This window comes from Aethalodelphis obliquidens, unplaced genomic scaffold (genome assembly GCF_003676395.1).
Source record: "Aethalodelphis obliquidens isolate GAN/ISIS:26980383/991018 unplaced genomic scaffold, ASM367639v1 scaffold70, whole genome shotgun sequence".
In the NCBI taxonomy this organism is placed as follows: Eukaryota; Metazoa; Chordata; class Mammalia; order Artiodactyla; family Delphinidae; genus Aethalodelphis; species Aethalodelphis obliquidens.
In genome coordinates, this window is record NW_020838014.1 from 5472834 (window position 1) to 5493640 (window position 20807).

Below are 20807 nucleotides of genomic sequence, written 5' to 3' on the forward strand. Positions count from 1 at the left end.
AAAATTAAAGACAAGGAAAAATTATTGAAAGCAGCAAGGGAAAAAGGACAAATAACATAAAAGGGAACTCCCATAAGGTTAACAGCTGATTTCTCGGCAGAAACTCTACAAGCCAGAACGGAGTGGCATGATATATTTAAAGTGATGAAAGACAAGAACCTACAACCAAGGTTACTCTAGGCGGCAAGGATCTCATTCAGATTTGACAGAGAAATCAAAAGCTTTACAGACAAGCAAAAGCTAAGAGACTTCAGTACCACCAAACCAGCTTTACAACAAATGCTAAAAGAACTTCTCTAGGCAGGAAACACAAGAGAAGGAAAGACCTACAATAACAAACCCAAAACAATTAAGAAAATGGTAATAGGAACATACATATCGATAATTTGCTTAAACGTGAATAGATTAAATGCTCCAACCAAAAGACACAGGTTCGCTGAATGGATACAAAAACAAGAGCCATATATATGCTGTCTAAAAGAGACCCACTTCAGACCTAGGGACACATACAGACTGAAAATGAAGGGATAGAAGAAGATATTCCATGAAAATGGAAATCAAAAGAAAGCTGGAGTAGCAATACTCATATCAGATAAAATAGACTTTAAAACAAAGAATGTTACAACAGACAAGGAAGGACACTACATAATGATCAAGGGATCAATCCAAGAAGAAGATATAACAATTATAAATATATATGCACCCAACATAGGAGCAACTCAATACCTAAGGCAACTGCTAACAGCTATAAAAGAGGAAATCGACAGTAACACAATCATAGTGGGGGACTTTGACACCTCACTTACACCAGTGGACAGATCATCCAAACAGAAAAGTAATAAGGAATAACAAGCTGTAAATGACACAATAGACCAGACAGATTTAATTGATATTTATAGGACATTCCATTCAAAAACAGAAGACTACACTTTCTTCTCAAGTGCACGTGGAACATTCTCCAGAACAGATCATATCTTGGGTCACAAATCAAGTCTCAGTAAATTTAAGAAAACTGAAATCATATCAAGCATCTTTTCTGACCACAACGCTATGAGATTAGAAATCAATTGCAGGGAAAAGAACATAAAAAACACAAGCACATGGAGGCTAAACAATACGTTACTAAACCAATAGATCACTGAAAAAATCAATGAGGAAATCAAAAAATACCTAGAGACAAATTACAACAAAAACACAATGATCCAAAACCTATGGGATGCAGCAAAACCTGTTCTAAGAGGGCAGTTTATAGCAATACAAGTCTACCTCAAGAAACAAGAAAAATCTCAAATAAACAATCTAACCTTATACCTAAAGGAACGAGAGAAAGAAGAACAAACAAAACCTGAAGTTAGTAGAAGGAAAGAAATCATAAAGACCAGAGCAGAAATAAATGAAATAGAAACAAAGAAAACAATAGCAAAGATCAATAAAACTAAAAGCTGGTTCTTTGAGAAGAGAAACAAAATTGGTAAACCTTTAGCCAGACTCATCAAGGAAAAGAGGGAGAGGACTCAAATCAATAAACTTAGAAATGAAAAAGGAGAAGTTACAACAGACACCGCAGAAATACAAAGCATCCTAAGAAACTACTGCAAGCAACTCTATGCCAATAAAATGGACAACCTAGAAGACATGGACAAATTCTTAGAAAGGTAAAACCTTCCAAGACTGAACCAGGAAGAAATAGAAAATATGAACAGACCAATAACAAGCAGTGAAATTGAAAATGTGATTAAAAATCTTCCAACAAAGAGAAGTCCAGGACCACATGGCTTTACAGGTGAATTCTATCAAACATTTATAGACATTTATAGCTAACACCCATCCTTCTCAAACTCATCCAAAAAATTGCAGAGGAAGGAACACTCCCAAACTCATTCTGTGAGGCCACCATCACCCTGATACCAAAACCAGACAAAGATGCTATAAAAAAAGAAAAATACAGACCAATTTCACTGATGAATATAGATGTAAAAAACCTCAGCAAAATACTAGCAGACAGAATCCAACAACACATTAAAAGGATCATACACCATGATCAAGTGGGATTTATCCCAGGGATGCAAGGATTCTTCAATATACACAAATCAATCAATGTGATACACCATATTAACAAATTGAAGAATAAAAACCATATGATCATCTCAATAGATGCAGAAAAAGCTTTTGACAAAATTCAACACCCATTTATGATAAAAATTTTCCAGAAAGTGGGCATAGAGGGAACCTACCTCAACATAATAAAGGCCATATACGATAAATCCACAGCAAACATCATTCTCAATGGTGAAAAACTGAAAGTATTTCCTCTAAGATCAGGAACAAGACAAGGATGTCCACTGTCACCACTATTATTCAACACAGTTTTGGAAGTCCTAGGCATGGCAATCAGAGAAGAAAAAGAAATAAATGGAATACAAATTGGAAAAGAAGAAGTAAAACTGTCACTGTTTGCATATGACATGATACTATACATAGAGGATCCTAAAGATGCCACCAGAAAACTACTAGAGTTAATCAATGAATTTGGTAAAGTTGCAGGATACAAAATTAATGCACAGAAATCTCTTGCATCCCTATACACTAATGATGAAAAATCTGAAAGAGCAATTAAGGAAACACTCCCATTTACCACTGCAAGAAAAAGAATAAAATACTTAGGAATAAACCTACCTAGGGAGACAAAAGAGCTGTATGCAGAAAACTATAAGACACTGATGAAAGAAATTAAAGATGATACCAACAGATGGAGAGATATACCATGTTCTTGGATTGGAAGAATCAATATTGTGAAAATGACTATACTACCCAAAGCCATCTACAGATTCAATGCAATCCCTATCAAATTACCAATGGCATTTTTTATGGAACTAGAACAAAAGATCTTAAAATTTATATGGAGACACAAAAGACCCCGAACAGCTAAAGCAGTCTTGAGGGAAAAAAATGGAGCTGGAGGAATCAGGCTCCCTGGATTCAGACTATACTACAAAGCTACAGTAATCAGTCCCTGGATTCAGACTATATTACAAAGCTACAGTAATCAAGACAATATGGTACTGGCACAAAAACAGAAATATAGCTCAATGGAACAGAATAGAAAGCCCAGAGATAAACCCACACACCTATGGTCAACTAATCTATGACAAAGGAGGCAAGAATATACAATGGAGAAAAGACAGTCTCTTCAATAAGTGGTGCTGGGAAAACTGGACAGCTACATGTAAAAGAATGAAATTAGAACACTCCCTAACACCATACACAAAAATAAACTCAAAATGGCTTAGAGACCTAAACGTAAGAGTGGACACTATAAAACTCAGAGAGGAAAACATAGGAAGAACACTCTTTGACATAAATCACAGCAAGATCTTTTTTGATCCACCTCCTAGAGTAATGGAAATAAAAACAAAAATAAACAAATGGGACCTAATGAAACTTAAAAGCTTTTGCACAGCAAAGGAAACTACAGACAAGACAAAAAGACAACCCTCAGAATGGGAGAAAATATTTGCAAATGAATCAATGGACAAAGGATTAATCTCCAAAATATATAAACAGCTCATGCAGCTCAATATTAAGAAAAAAACCAACCCAATCCAAAAATGGGCAGAAGATCTAAATAGACATTTCTCCAAAGAAGACATACAGATGGCCAAGAAGCACATGAAAAGCTGCTCAACATCACTAATCATTAGAGAAATGCAAATCAAATCTACAATGAGGTATCACCTCACAGCAGTCAGAATGCTCATCATCACAAAATCTACAAGCAGTAGATGCTGGAGAGGGTGTGGAGAAAAGGGAGCCCTCTTGCACTGTTGGTGGGAATGTAAATTGTTACAGCCACTATGGAGAACACTATGGAGGTTCCTTAAAAAACTAAAAATGGAATTACCATATGACCCAGCAATCCCACTACTGGGCATATACCCAGAGAAAACCATAATTCAAAAAGACACATGCACCCCAATGTTCATTGCAGTACTATTTACAATAACCAGGTCATGAAAGCAACCTAAATGCCCATTGACAGATGAATGGATATAGAAGATATGGTACATATATACAATGGAATATTACTCAGCCATAAAAAGGAATGAAATTGGGTCATTTGTGGAGACGTGGATGGATCTAGAGACTGTCATACAGAGTGAAGTAAGTCAGAAAGAGAAAAAATATATCGTATATGAACGCATATATGTGAAATCTAGAAAAATGATGCAGATCAACTGGTTTGCAGGGCAGAAATAGAGACACAGATGTAGAGAACAAACGTATGGACACCAAGGGTGGAAAGTGATGGGGGGTGCTGTGATGAACTGGGAGATTGGGATTGCCATATATACACTAATACGTATAAAATGGATAACTAATAAGAACCTGCTGTATAAAAAAATAAATAAAATAAAATTCAAAAAAAAGTTTTACATTTATGCCTGTTAAATTTAAATTCATTAGTTTTTGCCAATTATTACAACCTATCAACAGATTTTTGAATTTTGACTTTCCTAAGGTACTGTGTGATTCATGGTTTTGATGTCATTAACTAAGGCATTGGAAATGACAGACCCAAGGACAAAAGCTTGAAGAGGTTTATGTGCCAAAAGGTATGCACTGGAATGTTCAAAATAGCATCATCCATGATATTTTCAAGCTGGTAACAGCCCAAATGTCCATTGATTGTACAATGAACAAATTAGTTATGGTATACTTACAGATGGAGTACTATACAGGAACAAACATGAATGAACTGCACCAGAGTGATTACTTGAATAAATCTTGCAAACATGGTGTTAAGTAGCCAGACACAAAAGAATACATACTCTATGTTTATAAAGTTAAAAACAGACAAAGCCGGGTTTGAGCCCTGGTCCGGGACGATCCCATGTGCCGTGGAGCAAAGCCCGTGCGCCACAACTACTGAAGCCTGCATGCCTAGATACCATGCTCTGCAACAGGAGAAGCCACCGCAATGAGAAGCCCACGCACCACAATGAAGAGTAGACCACCCCCGCTCACCGCAACTAGGGAAAGCCCACGTGGAGCAACGACGACACAACACAGCCAATAAATAAATAAGTAAATAAATAAATAAAAACAGGCAAAGCCAATTTATGATGCTAGGTATCAATATACTGGTTATCTTTAGGGAGGAGTTAGTGATTGGGAAAGTGTGTGAGGTGGGCCCTTGAGATGCTGATGAATGCTTCATTTGTAGACCCAGATGATTACATGGGTGAGTTTACTTGGTGATAATTCATCAAGCTGTACACTTAGGGATTGTGTAGGGATTGTGAATTTTTCTGCATGTATCTTAGGCTTCAATAAAAAGTTAATTAAAAAAAATAGTGATAGGAATAATGAACTCAAGGGACTTCCCTGGTGGTCCAGTTTTTAAGACTCTGTCTTTCCAATGCAGGGGGCATGGGTTTGATCCCTGGTCAGGGAACTAATATCCTACGTGCTGTGCAGTGTGGGCAAAAATATTTTTTAAATTAAAAATAATTTAGAAAAGAATAATGAACTCAAGAGCTCATAGTGATGTTATCAATTATATTTAAATCAATTAAAAATAGTAATACAGGATTGGAGCTAGCCTGAGGTGGTAGATAGTGAGTTCAGTTTGAATATATTGAAACTGAAGTGATGGGAGGATGTGCAGTTGAAAATGTTCAGCAAATAGTTTTATATATGGGTCTAGGGCTCAAGGGAGAGAGCTGGGCCAGAGAGTGATATTTGGGAGTCATAAGCATATTGATAGTAATTGAAACCATGAGAGTGGATGAGATTATTCACAGACAAGCACAAAGCAACGTGATGAGAGAACGTTGGAAGATTACGAAGACTTAGAGAAAGAAAGTTCATGATGGAGGTGAAGACATCCGGAGAGAGAGAGAAGATTTAAGCGAGAGCAGTGGTAGGAAAACCAGGGGAGGAAGAAGCTTTTCAGAGGAGGGAATGGCCAACAGGATCAAATGCCAGAGACAGAAAAGGGTAGATAGGGACCAAGAGGTCTCCATCGGGTGTAATAACTTGGTCAAAAATGACTTTGGTCAGAGTAGAATCAGTGGCATCCTCAGATCTGAGATGGGCTGTCTACAAGGTTTATCATCTAGGAAGATGGCAGAGTTTGGAGAAGAGAGGAAAAAATTAAATTAAGCTGGATGCCAAAGTATTCAGTGAAGGAAACATTCTGTGAAGTGGTTGAGAGAGTCCTTTTATCATGAAGGTAGTTCTGCTTGAAACTGAAGACCAGACAACAGCTCTCTCCACTTGGCTGCCTAAGCTTTACCTCTTGCAGTCTGAATGGTTGTCTTTGTACTCAATTATCCCTGTGTCCTCCGGCAGCAGAGTACTCTCATCTCCCACTCTGTCTGACAACTTTTCCTGCCCCTTGTTGTCCAATAACTCTACATTCTGGCTATTCACAATCTTTTTCTAAACTAAACATTTTCCTCCTCCAGCCCCAAACTTCAGATTCCTCTTGGACTTTCTGTTATATTCTAAAGCCAAATCCAGTTTCTCTCTCCTGGGGGAGATTAAGGTATGTTTTTTGTTTTTGTTTGTTTTGGTTTTTAAGGTATGTTTTATTGACTTATGAACATATCAACTACACAGCAGAAGTCTGAAGAGAGAGAAGCTGTCCCAGACTCATGGGAAAATTGGGATTCTTGATTGGTCATTGAGGTCCTGACTCCAGACGTGCACTGTGTGCCCATAACCACCATGCTCAGAGGTTCCCGTGTTCATGGGACTTATCCTGTCACGTGAATAGAACGTGAATGGGTGGGTGCACAGAAGGAATGGGGATCAATGTTTTAGTCCTTTCCCCTAAGGCTTTGATTTTATCCTCCACCTTCTGAGCAAAAGAAAAACAATCCCCAAAACCACTTCTCACTTCCTCTTTTACTTGGTTACTGCGTTCTCTTTCCATTCCTCCTTTTGGGGTTCACTCCAGTAGGTGGTACAAGCTAGAATGAGAATTCAGTGAATCAGAGTGTGGGAAAAGCCTAGAACCATGTCTAACATGCCCCACGTGTTGGTTTCCTTTCTCCTGAAGTGGAAAATCTGGCCTTAGGTTCTGTCCAATCAGTTCCCATGGGCATATCTTTCTAACTTTGGGGCTCATTCCAATAAATGTTTGACTTAATTAAAGAAGCATTTATAACCTGTCTATGAAACAGAAACAGAATCACAGACATGGACAATAGACTGGTGGTTGACAAGGGGGAGGGAGGTGGGAGAGGGATGGAGTGGGAGTTTGGGGTTAGCAGATGCCAACTATTATATATAGAATAGATAAAACAACAAGGTCCTACTGTACAGCACAGGGAACTATATTCAATATCCTGTGATAAACCATAATGGAAAAGAATATGGAAAAGAACATAGATAGGTATAACTGAGTCACTTTGCTATACAGCAGTAATTAACACATTGTAAATAATAAAAAAAGAAGCATTTATAAAGCACCTATTGTGTATACACAGCAACATGGGAAATATACAGAAGCAAGTATAGTAGGCTGAATAATGTCTCCCAAAGATAACAGGAACCGCTAATATTACCTTATTTGGAAAAAGGGTCTTGGCAGATGTGGTTAAATTAAGGATCTTGAGAGGAGGAAATTATCCTGCATTATCCAGTTGGATCCTAAATGCAATTACATGTGTCTTTATATTAATACCTGTACATGCCTATACAGGGAGGATGAGGAAGGTTAGACAGATACACACAGAGGACAAGGCAATGTGAAGACGTAGCAGAGAGACTTGAAGATACTGGTCTTGAAAACTGGATGATGCAACCGCAAGCCAAGGAATGCTGCCAACCACTGGAAGCTGGAAGAGGCAAGGAACAGATTCTTCCTGAGAGCCTGTGGAGGAAACGTGGCCCTGCAAACACCTTGATTTTGGTCCAGTGCTACTTATTTCAGACTTCTGGCTCCAGAACTGTGAGAGAATAAATTTCTATTGTTTTAAGTCACCAAGTTTGTAATACTGTGTTACAGCAGCCACAGGAACTAATACATCTAATAACAGATTGGTAACAGCCCAACGATCTGGAACAGAGACAAGAATGGGGTGTGCTGATTTAAACACACACACAAATAAAACCAACAATACAGGGTGACAGGGTGAAATCTAATGTTGAAATGCATTAGTATCTTATGGTGTCGATGGCTTAGTTCCTGTGGGATCGCTGGTGGTTTTTCAATGCCTCTAACTCAGCACTAAAAGCTTACCTCACACATGACATCACTTGTAGTGACAAGACCCAGCACAGGACCAAGCAGAACCTCAAGCTTAACAAAGACACGAGTTGTGTTGGGGCTCTGGGAAGGAAACCATTCTCAGAAATATTGCTGGGACTGGAACTCTTGTCAGGAGTGAACAGAAAAGGAGTAAAACTGACTTTTTGTTTGAAGTGCCCAGCTGGATAATGTGCAGGTCCAATGGCCTAGGGTAGAGCTGGAGGTTACCCAGCAAGAGAGAGGCAAGTGGGCTCCGGGGGCATGAACTGGAGACTGAGGAATCCCGCTGAATGCTGGCAGGTCGTAGCTCTCTAGTTAGCATCAGAGCCCTGAGGATAGTGATAATTTATTGCATCTTTAAAAGGTAAATATTATTTAATTGTAGAAAGGAAAGACTTGATTGAATTTCATTGGCACTATCAATGAGAACATGAGAAATGTTACCCTAGGTGATGAGAATGAATAAATCCTCTCAGCATCATCGACCAAGATGACCAACAGAGGTACCCATGGAGGTTTGTGGGTGGACACTCTCAAAAGGTTGGGGATACGTACTTCTCCCCCCAGACGCCTCTACCTCCCCTAAAGTATGATCCATTGTTAATACCATTAGCATCCATTCATCTTGTGATCCTTTGATTTGCGGATTTAGGACAAGGAATCTGGCTATTGAATTTTCCGCTTAGATGTTGGAAAAGGCAAGGCTTCCATTCAGAACTCAGGAACGGTCCGTGGTACCTTCATAACGTACTTCAAGCAGTCCCAGATTGAGGTCCCTCTTAGCACGAGCCTTGTCTCCATGACAGCTTATTTCCTGTTGCCCTCTGCTATTGAGAGCAATGTGAGCTGTTCCAGTGTCCAGTATATTATACCACTTCTGCTTGTGATTGCGTAGCCTGAATTAACCTTCCTGTGATTTAGAACCTGATGGGTCTGCATTTCATTATAGATATGACTTCCGCGCTCTTCTTCTCTGCTGGGGCACAGGCATTCACTTGGAGGGATGCTGTAATTACTATGTAGATTGCTTTCCTATCATTTGATTGAAACTTCAGGAAGGAGGAAGGTCATTATTGTAACTTCTTCTTCAATTTCTCATTTTAGGAAATCTGGAAGCAGAGCCAGGTATAATTCAGAATAATTCAGCCCACTGAGCCGCTCTCCTTGGAAAGCATAAATAGAGCACAGAAGTTAGTTCTGAAATGGATTGTAACCACAAGTCCGAGAAATTCTCAAAAGACCCATTTCTTGGAAATAAATTTGCCAAATAGAGCAGGATCCACAGCTGCTCTTTAAGGTCTGTATTCCCCAGGGACTGTGCTCACAATCCCACCTGCTTTGTCATCCAGCCGGGGGTGGCAAGTAGAGGGAGGCCTTTCTCCATCTCATGGCTGGTGTGAGGGTGGGCACTGCGGAGGCGAGTTCATGGGTCACCCTATGGTTCTCTTTAGAAAGACAGCTGCAGTTTGTGTCAGACCCACGAGGAGGAAAACATGCATTTCCAACGCACTGCCCATGTCCTTCTGTCCCCAAAGCCCACTCAGCGTCAGCCACTAACAGTAAGTCAAGTCTGTAGAAGGCAAGAGGTTTGTGAGGCTAAATTCTCCACTGCAGTTTTTGGTCACAATACACTGAAGTGGGCATGGCACTGTGATTTCACTTCATTCTCCTCACCCAAGCAATATACCAAGGATGATATTAAGGACATTTACTGAAATATCAAGATAGAAAGAGATCAGAAAGAATCTAAATATCCAATAACAAAAACTGGTTAAATAGAGTGCATCTATGTAATGGGATACCGCATAGCCAGTAAAAAAGAAAGAAGTTGGTTAACATACACTGATATGAAGTTACTTCAAAATACATTAAGTGAGGTTTCCCTGGTGGCGCAGTGGTTGAGAGTCCGCCTGCCAATGCAGGGGACACGGGTTCGTGCCCTGGTCCGGGAGGATCCCACGTGCCGCGAAGCGGCTGGGCCCGTGAGCCGTGGCTGCTGAGCCTGCGCGTCCGGAGCCTGCGCTCCGCAACGGGAGAGGCCACAGCAGTGAGAGACCCGCGTACCGCAAAAAAAAAAAAAAAAAAAATACAGTAAGTGAAAAAAGCAGGGTGCAGAAAGTATGTATAACAGGAACATTTTATGTAAATACATCCGAGTACATTCATACAATTTTTTCTAGAATGTTCAAGAAAGTGTCAACACTGGTTTCTTTTGGTGAGATAGAGATTTTTACTTTTATTTCTTTCTTTCTTTTTTTTTTTATTTTTTATTTTTTTCGGTACGCGGGCCTCTCACTGTTGTGGCCTCTCCCGTTGCGGCGCACAGGCTCCAGACGCACAGGCCCAGCGGCCATGGCTCACGGGCCCAGCCGCTCCGCGGCATGTGGGATCTTCCCGGACCGGGGCACAAACCCGTGTCCCCTGCATCGGCCTCTCAACCACTGTGCCACCAGGGAAGCCCTCTTTATATATTTTTTAATACTAAGTGTATATTGCTCTTAACTTTGTAACATTTTCCCCAAGTTTTCTTGGCCATCCTTCAGAGGAGCTTCCCAGACTCTTCCTCTTGACTCCAGGGTGATCTTCTAGGGTTGTACACAAGCACTCAGCCCAGGGGACAAGTAGGGGCTGAAATTCAGCCTGAGGCGTCCTTGCCTGGCTGTGAATCCCGGCACCAGGTTGCATACACACAGAGGCCCATCTTTTCCTAAGTACCAACATGCTACCATACGGGCTGGTGGCAGCTCTGCACAGCTCTTCATTTTACCTTTCACTGCTGGCAACTCTTTATTTGTAACACAGTTTGACTTGGTTATTGCTCCTAACCTGTCCCCCTCAACTTCAGACCCTCCTTCACATCCTAGTCTCCTACCCCCTAGTCTAGGGCTCAGTCCAACTCCAGGCCCACCCACTGCTATGCCCAGCCCTGAACTCAAGCAGCATTCAGGGCTATAAAACTAGCTATGTACACAGAACTTTCTAGGGAGAAAGTTACCTCAAGCACAGATGTGCCCAGGCACAGTGAGAATTGGGGGTCTGGAGCTCAGGTGAGACTGTGTGTGGCGGGCAGGTGTATGCATGTGAGGACAGCAGAAGAGCTTGGGAGTGGCAGAAACATTGCTGGGGCCATCTGCGGGCTTCGAGCAGCTTGGCTGGGTGGCCTCTTGACTCACCTGAAATAAACTCAGGCGAACATATTCATGTTGCCCCAACTTCTGCATGTGAATGGGCCAACATTTACCACTCACAAAGAGTCAGCTCTTATCCACACAAATGGCAGTGAGCATTGGCACTTATCGTTCAAAATAGCAGATGATCACAAAATTAGGGCTTTGGAGAGCTCTCCTTGGAATGTAATTGGTGATTCTTTTTAATGTAGATTTTTTTCCAGCATAGATTTGCTTGAATTACAATTAACTTGTGTTCTCTGTTTCATATCTACTGAATATAGTAGGACTGAAGGAAGATAGAGCAAAACTACCAGAGATTAAATAAATTAACCAGAGATTAAAGATTTGTTTTGGATGATCAGCGTGGAAGGACTGAGTTCACTCTATTTAAAAACATAGTTAGGTTTCTCTCTCTGTTATAACAAAGCAGCCTCTCTGCAAAACTAAATATTCAACCCAAGGCCAAAGAAGCATTTCCTCAAAATGTTTTCTTATCTTTAATAAAATTCTTTTGTGTGTGTGGTATTACCAAATACGATTTTAGAAAGCATCCAAAACCTTCTCTTATTTTAGTAGTAATCACTTGAATCTCTAATAAGTCAGCTTCAACCCACTTTCTCTGGTCTAATCTTCAGAGGGAAGCACCGCTAGCTTATGAACGTGTAGGATGTTGGCACTGGACACCACTAAGTAAGGCTTGCTGCATTGTCATAACTACAAACATAAACGGAACTTCACATTTTGCCTGTAGATCTTCAGGCTTAAGGTATCAGGAGAATGGGGTTTTCCAATACATTGATTACGTGCTCTGTGTGTGTGTATACTCATCTTTTGCGATAGTTATACCTGATAGAGAATATGGGCACATTTTATCAGGTAACATATCCACAGACCAATACTGTTCCTCACATGACAGAATTAAATTCACATATTAATGAATGGGACTACCAATATGACCCGTCCTCTAAAAAGTATAAAATAGATCATTGCTTTCTACAACTATCAGAGTATTGAGAAGCAGTAAGTTTTCCTTCTTTCTCTTTCATATTTTCATGGGGTCTCGACTGCCCCACACCCAGCAGTCTATTGACTACAAGTGACCCCAGAGTTTATACCTCGGGAAGGGGTAAGCAGTGTCAGCCTAGCCCATATACAGGCTCGTGACTCTAGGACAAGCTGCAGCCTGGGGCTCACAAGATGAGTTTGTCAGGAGAGAAATGTCAATTCGAGCAGATGTGTTTTCTGTTTTTATAATACAGCTTAGAGAAACGGAATGGTTGTCATAGTGTAGGAGTTTTAGCGAGAGTTTTAAATTCAATAGAGAAGGAACCCAGAGGCACATAAACAAGAAAGGAATGAGAAAGGCATTACAGAATTTAGCAAGAAACTGATGCTTCCCCCTCATCCTTTACTGAAAAGATTTTTAAGAAGCAGTGATAATAGCTCCAATTGCTCCCAGCAAACGCCATGCAGAGGCAACCAGAGTTGTTTTTTTGATTAGAGGAGCCTGGCTTGTAACCAGCTTACTGTTTCATGCTTGAGAGTAAGAATGGCCAAGTCATGTTTGTCTGGGTTTACAGGCAGAACTGGCCACTTACTGGCTAGGTGACCTTGGACAAGAGGTCCATTTCCTTACCTGTTAAACGGGGTTAATAATAGCACCTATCTCATAAGGTGTCTAAGAGGATTATGCCTAATAATACATGTAAAGGGTTTTGCATAGCACCTGAACACATAGAAAGTGCTCAACAGAAATTTACTCATCAATATTCGTAAGTATTTGAAGACAGTATGTTCTCTTAAGTAGGCTAATCCACCCTGAATCTTTTTCAACACATGCTCTCTTCGTAGGATATATACAAGTAAACGTCAACCAAGCCCAGGTGAAATGATCATAAATTCCAAATTAGTGGTGGCTTACATAAATGTGGTGTCGCTGTTTTCTACTATCTGTGTTAATACTTCCCTCCATTTGTACAGCTAATTGAGAGCTGAATGTAGTCTCCATAAAATGTTAGCGCTGTAATGCCCAAGTGGAACTTATTTAAGGAACAATTATGGCTAGAAAATGGTCTGTAAAAATAGCTCCCGTCCTTGCATCACATTGCTTGTTCCCAGCGGTGCCTTCAAGCCTTTCTGACAAACAGGCCTGCCCTCCTGCAGACCCAGGAGTTTATTCTGCTTCACACGCCCCAACGAAACTGCCAGCTGAGGTCTAATTGCAGAACCTTCATTACCAGGGATGATTGATACTATAAAAAGAACCCAGCTGAATTTTTCACATCCTGCTGGGTGAGCACAAGGGCGGCTCTCCTGTTCCTGTGCCCCGCCTCCCCACCCGACCCCCACCAGCAGTTATCCTTGGTACCTGTGTGGTCTGGTCTCTGCAGGAAGCTCCTAGCAGTTGACAGATGTTACCTCCCTTCTGCTCGGCTCCTCCCTCCGCAGAAGGCGGGCTGATGACCATGATAGATAGGGAGGGCCTTCCTTCACAGCTGCAGACAGGATCTTCATTTCTTAACCTCCCCACTTAAGTATCTTGCTTAAGGTCACCCGGAAGTGTGAGACCAGAGGAAGATGAGACATTTCTCCTGTCCCCCTAGGCCTTTGTGACAATGTATGGGTGACTCTATCTGTAAATCAGCCTTTTCCAGTTACATTCTTTCTGTTAGTCCATCAACAAGCATGTGTAAACCTCCTACTCAGTGTTCAGTACTGAGTTAATGACAGTGAAGGGAGATATTCAGAAGCAAGAGGACACTAAGGAATTTAAAACCTAGTTGGAAGGCAGAATTAGGCAGGACTGCTCCTGCTTCTATAGCTAATAACTTTAAGAAGAGAGTGATATATGCAAATTTTATATGAAGCTTACGAAAAACCATTTTTCCATCTGTGTGTGTGTTTGTGTGTGTGTGTCTGAGAGAGAGAGAGAGAGAGTGGGAGGGAGAGAGAGGACAGAGCACATCTATCTGTATATCTCGAAACAGAAAGACAGAAAAAGAAACGTCTGGAAAGATGTTCACCAAATAAGTTAGGTTGCATTTCTAAGACCTGCGTAGCAAAATGCCTGAGAGCGTAGTCTCTGAAGACACAAGGTACATTTACATCCCAATTCTGCCACTGACTGTGTTACCTTGTCCATGTTATATTTAGCCACTCTGAGTTTCAGTTTTCTTAAAGCGGGATAGTAATTGTTGTATCTCATAGGGTTCTCATCAGGATTAACTAGAGGATTGTGTAGTGCCTGGCACGTGGCATTTAAATATAAGTGCTCAATAAATGTAACTGTTTACAGTGATAAGCTATTGAAAGAGAAGAGGATGGGAGGGGAAGCCTTAGAAAAGGCAAGACTTGAACGGGTCTCTGGAGAACAATAAAGATTTGGCTAGCTAGAAGGGAAGGCTGGCAGTGGGGAGGCGGGTGTTCTCAGGGTTAGGGAAACATTCTGAGCAAAGGCAGAGGCAGGAAGGAGCCTTATTTGTTCTCCAAGAAAGAGAAGGCTTGTGGGAAGTGAGAAACAAGGTTGCATAAGAAGGGGACCCGAGATAGTGGAGGGCCTCAGGGATTCTGGGTGTTGTCCAATAGGGAAAATAAAGCTCTTGAATGTATTTGAGCCACAAAGAATCTCATCAGTTTAGTGTCAGAAAATCACCCTGTCATTGAGATGAAAAAGTGAAGTTAGAAGAGCAATAGAGGCAAGGTGGTGTGATTTTTAATTTTCCTTACTCCCCCCAACAAAAATAGGGATGACCCCTAAGACAGCAAAACAGACAAGAAGCAAGCTACCAGACTGGAAGGCAGCAGAGGGAGGACAGCTCTAAGAGCCAGAAAGCCTAGAGATTCCTATTAAGTACTCACCTTCACAAGGAGGGGATTTCATAAAGGTGTAAGTTTGACAGACCCAGCTGAGATTGTAAGGGGGACTTTCAGCCTCCAAACGGTGGTATAGTTGGCATGTGGCCCACTCCCCTAGAGAAGAAGAGTCAAAGTGAATGTAAGGTCGGATCTTAACAAACGGCACCGCGAAACAGAGGAAAGCTTCAAGTGAGCTTTATTACGGAGCGCTCCCGGGCGAGGTTCACTGGCCCGAGAAAAAGGGGCCAGGGAAGTCAAGCCCGGGCGAGGGTTTTGGCAGAATTTATAGGGGAAGAAGGGAAAGGGGTGTGGTGAATCCGGGAGGGCGCAGGGTATTCCTTATTTGGTGGTCTCTTCGGGTATCTTGGGGGACCGTTAGTCCCGCCCCTCGACAGGCGGGAAGGCTGGGCCGGGTGGAAAGTCCCCAGGTCAGTTCCTGGAACTGGGTGGTCCGGAAAGTCTCCAGGTCAGTTTCTGGAACTGGGTGGTCCGGAGGGTTTCGTTCTGATGCAACCTGTGAATCTGATTGCGCTCCCCTGCCTCGGGCCAGTTGGCCTTACAGTGGAGAACACGTTTCTACAAGATTTCAAAAAAGAAGTGCTCTGAATGGATCATTGCCCGCCCCAACATTACTGAGAGACAGGAAAATAGAATGTCAGGCCAGCAGAGGGTCGGTGCATTAATGTTATGTGAGTCTAGAAGCCTCGTGTGAGAAGGAGGGAATGGATGGCCATGGGAGCAAAGGTTAGACCAAGGTGTCCCTTCCTCCTGCCTTCCTGTCAAGTAAGTAAAACTCTTGATAAAAACAAAGAAAGAAACAAACAAACAAAAACAGTGCCAAGGACAGAACTATGGGGACTCAGACTATGCGGACAAGATCATCTTATGAGGAGGCAGCAATGGGAGATGGTCAAACCCAGACCCCGATCTATTGATTCTCTTCCCTGGGGAGCCATCTCTGTCCTCCTTTAAATCAGCAGGAATGACACAAATAAGAGGCTGAGTTGAGGCTTCTCTCCACTAAGGGCGCATAAACAGCCAAATAGCTGACACCTAGAAGGCAAAATGAAATTGCAGAGAAAAGTACCCTGCTAGCTGAGGAATGCAGCCATTAATAAAAGAAAGGTAATAAACGGAATTATTCATACTAGATGACAGGCAGATTTTAAAAATTGAAATAGGTATAATATATACAATCAAAGAGTGACAAATAGTATATTAACATAAATATAACAATTTTTTAAAAGATCAAGTAAAAATACTAGGTAGGAAAAATATAACAGTTTAATTAAGGAATTCAAAGAGACAAAAAACAGAATGGATACAAACAAATTTGAACCAGTGAACAAAAGATCAGGTTGAGGAACTATCTCACAAGGCATCAAGAAGAAATAAAGTGAGGAAAAGTAAACTAGAAAAGGTGAGAATAATGAAAGCAAAAAGTAGGGATTTTAACAGGAGTTCCAGAAGGAAAGAAAAAAACAGAGGGAGATATGGTAGACTGTAGCACTACGCGGTTCCCAATGAACCACACCTCTCACAATGTAGAGTTAGGCCCCCCTCTCACACTGATGCTGAACTTGATCATGGGCTTTACTTTGACCAATGGGATATCAATAAAGCAAGTAGAGATGTAAGTACCTATGCTGGGTGTGATCATGTGAATTACCCTGATTACTTTGACAAACGTAACATCAGTAAACTTGAAGCGAGCAGAGACTTAAGAAGCACTTGTGTACACTGTCCTGACCGTGTGAGGCAGCCTAGTCTAGCCTCCTAGGATGAAAGACCCCATGATGAGAGAGGCCTAGTCATCCCAGCTGTCCAGAGGAGCCTAGTTCCCTGGATTCCCTTCAGCTGAAAGCAGACACAGGAGTTTGCCCCATGAAACCAATAGAACCTCCCAGACAACTCAGAACCTTAAGAAATCATTGTTGCTCTTTTAAGCCACTACGTTTTGGGGTAATTTATTATGCATGCAGCAATAGCTAATTCATACAGGAAGTATAGATAAATAATGACCAAAAATTCCCAGGGTAAAAGATTTTAGACTGAAATAAAAAATATTTGAGACCGAAAGGCTGATACAGTGCAAAAAGGATAAGAAAAAAAATTATCTAATATTTATAGTGGAATGTAATAACTTCACATTCCAAAAGGCAATTCTAAGAGCATGTAGAAAGAGAATATATATCTTACAAAACAACATGAATTCACTTGACATTAGATATCTAAATGGTGACACTGAAATCAAGAAGTCAATGGAGTATTCTTTTCAAGGAGAAAAAAAGGACTTCTAACATAGAATTAAACTATCCCATTTAAACATGAGGAGTCAATAAAGATATTCTTAGGTAAACAAGGCTACAGGAACTTTAACACACAAGGCACACTCCTAAAAATATTCCTGGACCAAAAACTAATGAATTAAGTTAACAACTCAAAAAGTTAAATATAATAAATAAAAACAAATCTATTTAAACAAATATATATAATATATAAATATATATCATGAAGAAAAAAATCTTTTATTTGAAAAGATTTATAAGGTAGACAAACTTCTGGCAAGAGTAATGAGAAAAAAAAGTGAGATGATAGGGCTTCCCTGGTGGCGCAGTGGTTGAGGGTCCGCCTGCCGATGCAGGGGACGTGGGTTCGTGTCCCGGTCCGGGAGGATCCCACATGCCGCGGAGCGGCTGGGCCTGTGAGCCGTGGCCGCTGGGCCTGCGCGTCTGGAGCCTGTGCTCTGCAACGGGAGAGGCCGCGACAGTGAGAGGCCCGCATAACGCAAAAAAAAAAAAAAAAAAAAAGTGAGATGATAAAATAAATAAAACAGAATAATAAGGAAAAAATACCTAAAGACACAGCAAGGATCTTAAACATAATCAGAGTGTCATGAAGATCTATATGCTAATAAATTTGACAACATAGATGAAATGGCAGTTGGGGGACTCCTCAGGCAAAATTATTGAGGCAAGAAGAAATAGAAAATTGGGGGCAGCGGCGGAATAGGCCGGGGCAAGTCGCACTCGCTGCCTTCTACCCTGAAGAGAGACGCGGGGGGAGGCGGGTGTGGAGAGCGGCTCTGCGCTCTCCCCATCGCTCCACTCACGCCCCAGTGTAATGAGGGTCACCCTCTCCCCCCAGCCAGCCCAGGATGGGGCGCGGGGCACGGTTGATGCTGGCCCAGGATGGATCAGACCTGTGAACTACCTAGAAGAAATTGTCTGCTGCCCTTTTCCAATCCACTGAATTTAGATGCCCCTGAAGACAAGGACAGCCCTTTCGGTAATGGTGAATCCAATTATTCTGAGCCACTTAATAGGTGTACTATGCAGCTACATACTGCCAGTGAAAAATCCCCAAATGCTTATGGACAAGATTCTCCATCTTGTTACATTCCACTGCGGAGACTACAGGATTTGGCCTCCATGATCAATGTAGAGTATCTAAATGGGTCTGCTGATGGATCAGAATCCTTTCAGACCCTGAAAAAAGTGATTCAAGAGCTCAGTCGCCAATTGTTTGCACTTCCCTGAGTCCTGGTGGTCCAACAGCACTTGCTATGAAACAGGAACCCTCTTGTAGTAACTCCCCTGAACTCCAGATAAAAGTAACAAAGACTATCAAGAATGACTTTCTGCACTTTGAGAATTTTACTTGTCTGGATGATGCAGATGTAGATTCTGAAATGGACCCAGAACAGCCAGGCACAGAGGATGAGAGTATAGAGGAGATCTTTGAGGAAACACAGACCAATGCCACCTGCAATTATGAGCCTAAATCAGAGAATGGTGTAGACGTGGCCAGGGGAAATGAACAAGACAGCACACCAGACAGTAGACACGGTGCAGTCAAATCACCATTCTTGCCATTAGCTCCTCAAACTGAAACACAGAAAAGTAAGCAAAGAAATGAAGTGGACGGCAGCAATGAAAAAGCAGCCCTTCTCCCAGCCCCCCTTTCACTAGGCGATAGAACCATTACCATAGAAGAGCAATTAAACTCAATAAATTTATCTTTTCAGGATGATCCAGACTCCAGTACCAGTACATTAGGAAACATGCTAGAATTACCTGGAACTTCGTCATCATCTACTTCACAAGAATTGCCATTTGTAAGCAGTTTTTAGTACAACTTAAATATATACATAAATGTATATATACAGGCAACTTAAAGCGAAACTATAAAAACCAATTATAACTAATTGGTTTTTGGTTGTTTATCAGTTCACAGATGAAAGCCTACTGCTAATGATAAGCTCTTTGGGGAAATTTTACTTTGATTTAAAAAATTTTCCTCTATTGTATGAGTTTGGTTCTTTTTTGATTCTTCCCAGTTAACTCTCCATTGAGGACTGGCTAAGAGTTAAACTCTTAAGGGCATTTGATTGAGTTCAGGTTTAAATGTTCAAGATGGAGGTATACATTTGTTTAGCTTTTTCTTTTTTAAGTGGGCTCGGCTTTGGTTTGCCGGTATTACGGGTACAGGTGAACCAGTTAATTACCTGGAGTCCTGTTTCTGCGTAAGGCATGGCTTATATTTTTAGTTGATGGGGTGACTTTTTGCTGCAGGTTGAAATGCATTGTGGGTAAACATTCAGAGTAGCTAAGATGAGAAGGCCTTCTTGGACATCAGTCAGAATTTAAATTAGGCTAATTTTCCTGAACTACGTATTGTACAGAATCCTATGCTTCAGGTAACTGCCACCATCAGAGTAGGCTCTTGAACCTTTCCTAGTTTTAAATTTTGAAGTGTATATAAATGTGTGGTATGGGTGTATGTGTATAGAAATGGAAAAAAATGTAATTTGAGTTACTCAATAGTGCTACATACTACTGTTAGATTGTGGTAAATGATAAAGTTTTTTAAAAGTTGGATCTTATGCAGAATTTTTTGACTATTCCTAGTTGGCTAAATGATCAGTTAACTTTTCTTAGCCTCAGTTTAATCACCTTTAAAATCTGATTCTTTTAACTTGATTGTTACAAGATTCCTTTCAGCTTTAAATATTTGATTCTGATTTTGTTTCTGTCCAGACACATTGTCATGGTCACCTGTAATGTCACCAAAGAGGATACCATTTCCTCCCAACATATCTCTGAAATATTATGTAAAGATTTAATCAGAGAAAATTTTATGCTGTGTGTTGATAATTTTGAGTGCATTAAACATTCATTTTACTGTAAAAAAGGAAAAGAAGAAATAGAAAATTGGAATCAAACACTATAAATTAAAATAGTCATCAAAAGCTCTCTACCTAAACACACACATACACACACACACACACACACACACACACACACACACACACACACACAAGTAAATTTTACCAAACTTTCAAGGAATGAACAGTCACTATCATCAAAGATGTTCCAGAAAATTTTTAAAGGTTAAAAACTCCCTAACTCATTTTATGAAGCATATAGGAACCAGGTTCCAAAACTGGATAAGAAGTACAACAAAGCATCTTCTATACCAGTAAGATCCAGCTGAAAAAATAATATAAGATACTATTTACA

General features: G+C 40.9%; 1 pseudogene; it reads left to right on the plus strand.

Moving 5' to 3' along the window:
- The first annotated feature begins 18406 nt into the window (after nucleotides 1-18406).
- Nucleotides 18407-19462, plus strand: LOC113611769 (histone-lysine N-methyltransferase, H3 lysine-36 and H4 lysine-20 specific pseudogene; annotated as a pseudogene).
- Nucleotides 19463-20807: the final 1345 nt, after the last annotated feature.